The sequence below is a fragment of the Triticum dicoccoides genome, chromosome 4B, assembly GCF_002162155.2.
Source record: "Triticum dicoccoides isolate Atlit2015 ecotype Zavitan chromosome 4B, WEW_v2.0, whole genome shotgun sequence".
NCBI classification, from domain to species: Eukaryota; Viridiplantae; Streptophyta; class Magnoliopsida; order Poales; family Poaceae; genus Triticum; species Triticum dicoccoides.
In genome coordinates, this window is record NC_041387.1 from 355,539,554 (window position 1) to 355,548,392 (window position 8,839).

Here is an 8,839-nt window from a genome sequence, read left to right on the forward strand (position 1 = left end):
TTTATTTTTTCATAAAAAACTATAGGCCATTTGAAGTTTCTTGAAATACACAATTTTGCTGGGCTGGTTCTAATTATAATGTTAGGTTGGGCGCAGGAATGTTATCAAAAAATAAATAGGGTCTGAGCAATTTGTTATACATATATTTAAATAATAACTGCTTTATTATTACATTGGTCCATAAATCTTACAAAGCTTTTGTACACAATATCTTGGATTTGCGTTGACCTTAATGTAAAAAAATCCAGGATTTTATTGTTAAACATTTATTTCTAAAAGTTCATAAGATGTGGTATATTTTTTCTTATATATGTAAGTATTTGTAAATATATGATGATAATAAAAATAATATATAATAACATATAAAAAGTATAAATATATATAATATATTTAGAGGGGACACATAAGTTGGACCTGGCGTTCCTATTCTTATATAGAAAAATAGAACAGACCTCTGCGTTTTCTTAAAAAATATAGAAGTAGGGCTATGGATGTTTAAGAAAAAAAACCTAGTATGGGAGGGTCATAGGACGGTCGATACTAGACAGCCATAAAAAATTACAAACCGGCATTGCCGTGGGATGGACATGTTAAAAAAGAAAGCCTAGACTGGGCAGCCCACAACCAAGCTGATACTTGTTGGCCTGCTGATAATAAGTGATACCTGCCAGCTCCCCAATGACTGGCTTCATTGAAAACTTATCTCCTTTAGTAACTACGTTGACAAACCCGTGGCCCCCAATGCCAGTATAGCATTGGGAGGAAGTATTCTTTCAACGAAGCACTTGCTTGCGTACGACCATGGACCTGGTGGGTCCCGACTGTCCGCCTCTCCATGATTGCTCTCGGTTGTTAAGCATGTCCACAATGGCATATATCGGCGCCGTGATGAGCGCACAAAGGCGGAGGATGGCACTCAGGCCCCGGATGAGAACGCACCAGAGCCGGAGAAGACGTGCTATAGTAGTGGTAGATGTTGAGCCTAATTTCTACCGAATTTTGGAGTAGCCCTGTGGCCAAGTTCCACTCCCCAACTGGTGCTCCGCCCGGGTGTGATTCCACCAGATGCAGTGAAATATCTGCATATTTTTTCCTCTACCTCTGCCTCTAACATTTGGGTGCCCATTGTCATACACGCACCACCTCCAACACTTGCCAAAAACTTCGTCCCAATTTCTCCATTTTTCGCACACTCAACAATGTGTGGGGATTTTGAAAATAGCACATCTTTTTGATTGTGCATCATATGAAGATGTGCTATGCATGAATGTTGATCAGCATGATATTAACTCGCTGGTACTTCCATTTTCGACCATGAATAAAACTTTCAACATGATGTTATCCCTATTTGAAAAGGGCGTGTTAATATAAATGCTTTGCCTCTGAAACTTGCAGTTTCATATGTGAAATTGAAACTTGAATTTTTTTTGAGAATCACATTGTCTGCACTTTTATATGAAACTACATTTTTTAAAGTGCTAAAAATAGATCTCTAGAATTCATAAAATACTTCTTATTCTCAATACTACAAATCTGAAATTCAAAAGACACTCATATCTGAAAGTACTCTCAAAATACACAACACAAAACACAATTCAAAACCTGCAAATACTGACAACCCTAAGTTCCTCCTCAGACTATTGGGGTGTTTTGGGGGGAGTCCCCTCCTATTCTTCGGCGGAACACAACCACCCCGTGGGATGAGGTGAATGGCGAGGGAGAGGATGGCAGGGAAGCATTATCATGCAAACTGTTTTTCTCCTCTTGAAGTTTGGCTCGGTCGATGAAGACTCCACCGGCTCGCTCTGCCATGACACCCTCACAAACGGCACCGTGTAGATGCTCGATCCTTCAATCTCTGGTGGATGCTCCATCTTGGATCGATACTCCCCCCCACCACCACATGCCCACGATCGGATTCGGTGAATCTGTTTACTCCATGGCCCAGAGGAGCAGCTCTATGTACTCGCGACTCCCTCCGGGAGTATCGCCGCCTTTTTGCTCTGTTCCAGATATTTGGCCATTCCTGTTGCCGTCACCACTAATTGCTCTGGGCTGTCAAATGAAGATTGTATCTCCAACATCCTAGCTAGCTTTACAGGGTCGCCGCCTTCGATCTACACATATCAGTTGTACTCCTCCATTGATCTACTTCTCCATAGCACCTTCACTCGTGGCGGTCGTTTTTGAATGGAAGAGGAGAGGACTGGTGCAGGTTTTTGATTTGAAGAGGAGAGGAGCAACGGTGGTTTTGAAATGTAAGAGGAGAGGAGCAGCGCTGGTTTTGTATTGGAACATCAGAGGAGCAGCGGCAGTTTTCAAATGGAAGAGGAGAGGAGCGACGCTAGTTTTGTATTGGAACAGGAGAGGAGCAGCGGTGGTTTTGAAATGCAAGAGGAGAGGAGCGATGCTCGTTTTGGATTGGAACAGGAGACGAGAGGCGTTGGTTTAAGAGGAGAGGAGCGCCACTGGTCTTGGAAGTATTTTTTTGGGACAACTACGTTTTTGCCCCAAGTTGGAACCTACCCATAGGGTTTGCCCTTACTTTTCGACTCTGCTCAGTTTTGCCCTTATATTTGCCCAGAGGTCACCCGAATGCCCTTTGACCATTTGACCAATAATTAGGAAAATCATAACAAATTCACATGAACGAAAAATGCAAATAAGATATCAAAATTTTCAGAAAAACATCAACTTTATCTACATATCATTTGCATTAAGGACAAATGTTTCGTTTAAACTACCTGAGGTTAATAATTTTAACATTATTGAAAATGAAAAGGTATAAAAATACTTTTTTCATGAATAAAAATTACATGCAAATGTAGGTGATGTTTTCCGAACATCCTGATATCCTTTTTGCATTTTTCTGAGTACATATCAACTTGTTATGCATGTTTGAATGACTTTGATCATTATTTTGAAACTTCATAACAACTTGATATGAACTCAAAAAAATGCAAATAAGGTAATGAGATGTTTAGAAAATGTCACCTACATTTGCATGTAATTTATATTCCTGAAAAAACATTGTTTACACCTTTTTATTTTTAATAATATTAATAACATTAATAACCTTAGGTAGTTTAAACTCCACTTTTGTCCTGAATGCAAACAACATACACTTAAAGGTAATATTTAGCTGAACATTTTTAATAATGCATTTTTCCGAGTTCATATCAATTTGCTATTAATTTTCAAAGTATTGGTCAAACGATCAAAGGGCATTCGGGCAACCTGGGAAGAAAATCTAAGGGCAAAACTGAGCAGAGTCGAAAAGTAAGGGCAAAACCCGTGGGTAGGTTCCAACTAGGGACAAAAATGCATTTGTCCCTATATTTTTCTTTTGCATATTTTGGGTCAAAGTTTGACTACGTATTGTATTTGACAAGAAAAATGTGAATGCATGTCATCAAAAATTGTATCGTTTGGTTTGTATCTTCTAAATGTACTTACAAATTATATTATTTTTGCAACGTACAACATATATTTTATTTGCTAAAGTCATGGTCAAATATGACCCAGAATACAAGGAAGACTAGTTAATGTGGGGTCGCTTTCTTAATTGAAGGGTAAATTGATTTTGATTTTGATCCAGTCACAGCGCGTCGGCCCTCTCGTCCAATCCTAAGTTGCTGTTGCACGCTCCTCTCCCTCTTCTCCATTGCAAAACCACCCCCTCTCCTCTCCATCTTCCCCATTCCAAAACCACCATATCGCCTCCCCCTCTTCTCCATTGCAAAACCAACCGTCTCACCTCTCCCTCTTCTCCATTTCAAGACCACTGGCTCTCCTCCCATCTTCCAAAGGTAGCACCAGACCTCTCAGAAGCACATCTATGGAGAGGATGCAACAGCGAAGCAGGCAGATCGCCGGCGGTGACCAGGCAAAGTTGTCCAGGTTGAAGGAGATCCTTACTTTGTTTGACAACGAGTGGGATATTTCAAGGACGGTGAGGGCCAAGTGGCAATGTATGAGAAAGAGCGAGACAGTGGAGCTGAGGGTGGTGATATAGTCCCCGACGACAGTCACGCCGCAGTCCTTCGAGTTCATCAAGTATTTCCTATGGGCCATGGAGCAGACAGATTTGCCTGAGGCGAAAGTCTGGTGGAGGTGGTGGGCGACCAGGTAGAAGGTCGAGCATCAAGAGGATAACGAATCAATCGAGTACAGTGTGATGTTTGTGAGGGTGTAGTATCAGCCGGAGCCACATGAGTATTCATTCTCCCACCGCAAGAGGAGATCAGATGGCACGACGTTGCTTCCCCGCCGTTCTCCATGGTTCCCTCGCAGCTCGCCTCATTTCAACAGTAGTGTTAGGGTTTAAGGTAAGCTTCGCACTAACCTAATCTTCTATCTGCTCATGATAACAATTAGTGTGGCGGCTAATGAAAATCATATGGGTAAGTACTGGACAGTACTCCGAGTCTCCGAGTACTACACCAATCACGCTAAAATAGCTCTAGACCAAAAACAAAGTTGTGACCATATGTACAAATAAAGAAAAATTGATTGGTGCTTCTTTTAGAAAGGAGTACTCGCTAGAAAATTGCCAATATAAGCTACTCCTATATGATTACAGGATTTGCTGCCAAGAAAGATCAATCCTTAGAGAGCGCCACGCATCCCACCGGTGGTGGAGGACAATGCTTAGATGGATCATGGTTGGTGTCCGTAATTTTTACTTGGCACCTCTCCCTCTACATATTTGTCAGTTCCATCCGTACGTTTGTGAAGTTCCACCAAAATGCAGCTAAATAACCCTGTTTGCACACATAATGAAATAGCGTGGTTACATTATGGTGGCACTAGTTGATGAAGCATACACTAATAAATAGAAGAAACTTCATTTCCTTAATGGGAAAATATTGCGATAGTATCATAGTATGCCATGCTGCGAGGGCGAGATGGGCCCTGCGGCGCCTCATACAGTAGGCCTCATACTGAAAATCGACCCAATCCTCCCAGATACACCTTCTGAAAGTGATGAACTTTAGTGTACAACGATAGTTCAAGGAGGGGCCTTGAGACATTCCAATCTCTATTTTTTGTGCAGAACAACTAAACTTAAGCACCCCAGTTTGCAGAAACACATAAACGTTAACAATGGGAGTAGTTGATGAAACATATACTAACAAAGAGAAGAACTTTCTTATCTATAATGGAAATGAAATGATAGAGAGGACAGGAACTCTATTTTAACTGTATTATTACTTCATTTTATTAGTGGCACTAGGGTCGAGTAGGTGCCAAGTGTGGTGTATTGTGCGTCGCAAGGATGGATGCTAGGGGTGCTTAGACTAGGATGCTGGAGCTGGCTCTTTCAGTCCCTGTCTTCCCCCTGATATTTCTGTGGTAGCTTTTGGGTTGTAATCCAAACTTGGTCGAGCTGGGGCTGCGTCCCTTACCTTCGTAGCTTATGTGGCGAACTTTTCTCCTGCTAGTACTCAGTCCATTCTAGTAGTAGTTGCATAACTGCCCGTTTACACTGAGATGTTGTTGGATAATGGTTCTCTATGGTTGGGTTTCTTTAATGAAATTGGAGGAAACCACCTCTTTAGATATAAAAAATTAGTGGCACTAGCGGTACCAGAACATTGCCTGAAATTAATAGTGCCACTAGATTAAGGTGCAAAATAATAACATTACTACTTTATCATGGCAGTGCAAAATAGTAGCACAATAGCAAAGTCAACATTCAGGATCTTTGGCAAACGGTCGGACCAAAAAGGAACATACCTCGTGATGTGAACCATATCTACAGTCATCACCATCATAGAAGGGATGACACTAGTCACCAACATGGATGATTCAATTCATGGTACCTTTTTGTCCAATCCACCTAAAATGAAGCAATGTTTGCATCATGCAGTTAGCAAGTACTTGGTCCCATGAGCTAGCAGCTTCTTCTTCATTAGTTGCAATAAAACTGAGCAACATCAAGGTTGGTCGTGAAGCTCATGGAATGTTCAACTATAATTTGGATATCATTTCGTGCAGTTCAACTAAGATCAAGCGTGAAATGTATATATCTGTTTGCACAAAAAGGTGGAAAGGAGGGTGACTAACAAGTGATGAAACATACATCGAATGAAAAGAAGCATGTTCCTTATCTGAATGGCATTCCTACAAGGACAGTAACAATTTCTATAGCATCAACCGCTAGATACTAGTGTGGGCATTAGGATTAACTATGACAACCGTTAAATATGGCATTACTTGAATGGTGCCATTGCTTCTTTTTACCTGCAACATTACATTAACAGCTGCTAAAGAGTTGGTATTTGGGCACGGAAGAGTAGTCGGACCAGGACAGTTGCATTTCTAATGAAATTAGAAGGACATGAAAAACAGTGCCATTGATTCATATTACTGGAGGCATTACATTGAAAACAACATTGATTTAAAGTGTCCTTACTTTAATAGTGGGGCTGCTACATTTTACCAGTGGCATTACATAAGAGGGGCTCTGTCACACCCAAGATGCGACCCTATCCTAAAGGAACTCGAAAGTCCCACCAAGGATAGAAGCGCATATTGGAGACGCTCTTGCAAGGTGGATATCATTACATAGTACCATTACATAATAGTTGGGGATACATACAAGAGACATACAATGCCACATGAATACAACATCATACATAAGAGCAACATCCGACTACGGATGAAACACAAACAGAAACTCAAACGATATCCACCCTGCTAGCCCAGGCTGCCGACCTGGAACCTATCCCCTGATCGAAAAAGAAGCAGAAGAAGAATGCCAAAACAAGAAAACATCGCCCTCATGTCATGATCATCGCATTACATGTACCTGCAGCTGTTGTTGTAGTAACCTGTAAGCCACGAGGACTCAACAGTCCCATTACCATGGGTATGAAGACTAGCAAAGCTTAAAGGGGATGGAATGTAATAGTGGTGAGGTTGCAACAGCGACTAAGCATGATATGGTGGCTAACTTTTGAATACAAGAATAATATGAGAAGCTACGCAAATGGTCGCAAACTAGTAAAGATCAAGAAGTGATCCTGAAACTACTTACATTCATACATAACCCAAGCCATGCTCACTTCCTGGACTCCGCCGAGAAGAGACCATCACAGCTACACACGCGGTTGATGCATTTTAATTAAGTCAAGTGTCAAGTTCTCTACAACTAGATATTAACAAATTCCCATCTGCCACATAACCGCGGGCACGGCTCTCGAAAGTTTATAGCCTGCAGGGTTGTCCCAACTTAGCCCATCACAAGCTCTCACGATCAATGAAGGGTATGCTTTATCCCGGAAAGACCCGATCAGACTCGGAATCCCGGTTACAAGAAATTTTGCCAATGGTAAAACAAGACCAGCAAGACCGCCCGAATGTGCTGACAAATCCCGATAGGAGCTGCACATATCTGATTCTCAGGTCACATCGGATGAGACAAGCTATGAGTAAAACCAACCCTCAAGTTTCCCTGAGGTGGCCCCGCAGGCTGCTCGGTTCGGACCAACACTTAGAGAAGCACTGGCCCGGGGGGAGGTAAATAAAGATGACCCTCGGGTTTGTAACTCCCAAGGGAAAGTTAGTAGGTTGTTAGACAAATGTAAAACCAAGGTTGGGCCTAGCTTGAGGAGTTTTATTCAAAGCGAACTTTCAAGGGGTGCCCATAAACCCGACAGCGTAAGGAACACAAAATAAAGGAACATAACACCGGTATGACGGAAACTAAGGCGGCAAGAGTGGAACAAAACACCAGGCATAAGGTCGAGCCTTCCACCCTTTACCAAGTATATAGATGCAATAATTAAATAAGAGATATTGTGATATCCCAAAATAATCCTGTTCAAACATGGAGAAATCTTCAACTTCACCTGCAACTAACAACGCTATAAGCGGGGCTGAGCAGAAGCGGTAACTTAGCCAAACAATGGTTTGCTAGGAAGGGTGAAAAGGTTAGAGGCTGAAGAACAATGGTTTGGTAGGAAGTAGTGAGATCCAGGGTAGCGGTCATCTTGCCTAAAATCCTGCTAGGAAGAAGAACGAGTCCATGAAGAAGAAGAACAGGCGAAGATGAACCAAGCGTAGTTGAACGGAACCTGACGGTCGCAACGAAATAGGAACTACCGAGAAGAAGCACAACCGGAAAGAAGCAAACAACATGGCATACACACAACACATAAACATGAGATTGAGATGATGCTCAACCAAGTATGATGCAAGACAAGGCTATATGATGCTACTCATGGCAAGAGATGATGCATACAAGAACAACACATCAAAACAAGTTTAAACGAGGCCGGAAATAATATATAACAAATCCGGTAAGTCCTCATATGCTAATTTTGAAATTGATCCAGATCTGAATAAACCTTATGCTGAAGTAGTTAAACAGAAATTTAAGATGCACCAAGATGATATCCACAAAAATCTAGTCAAGTTACATTGAAAGTTCATTTAGTTCGGAGCTACGGCCCAGAAAATGTGAGCAAAACAAGTCAAACATGGAATTGATGCAAAATGCATACAAAAATTAAGCAAAAACAATCAAAGCATGGATGCAACATGATAATATGAAACTACATGCAATTCTAAGCAAATTTCATATAGAGCATGCTCAAAACGGAGCAACGGTGCAACACATACACTCCAAACAAGTTATAAGAACAATCTGCCCAAAACATCAACTAGGCACTTTGCAAACAACAAAACAACATGCTATAGGAGTCATATGAGCACAAACTTGATATGATCTTCATGTATAGATAACATACTTCAAATATCATTAAGGTTCAGGTTCACAGGCGTCAAGATTAAACCAATATGATCAATGCAAAATGCAACTTTATAACACAGG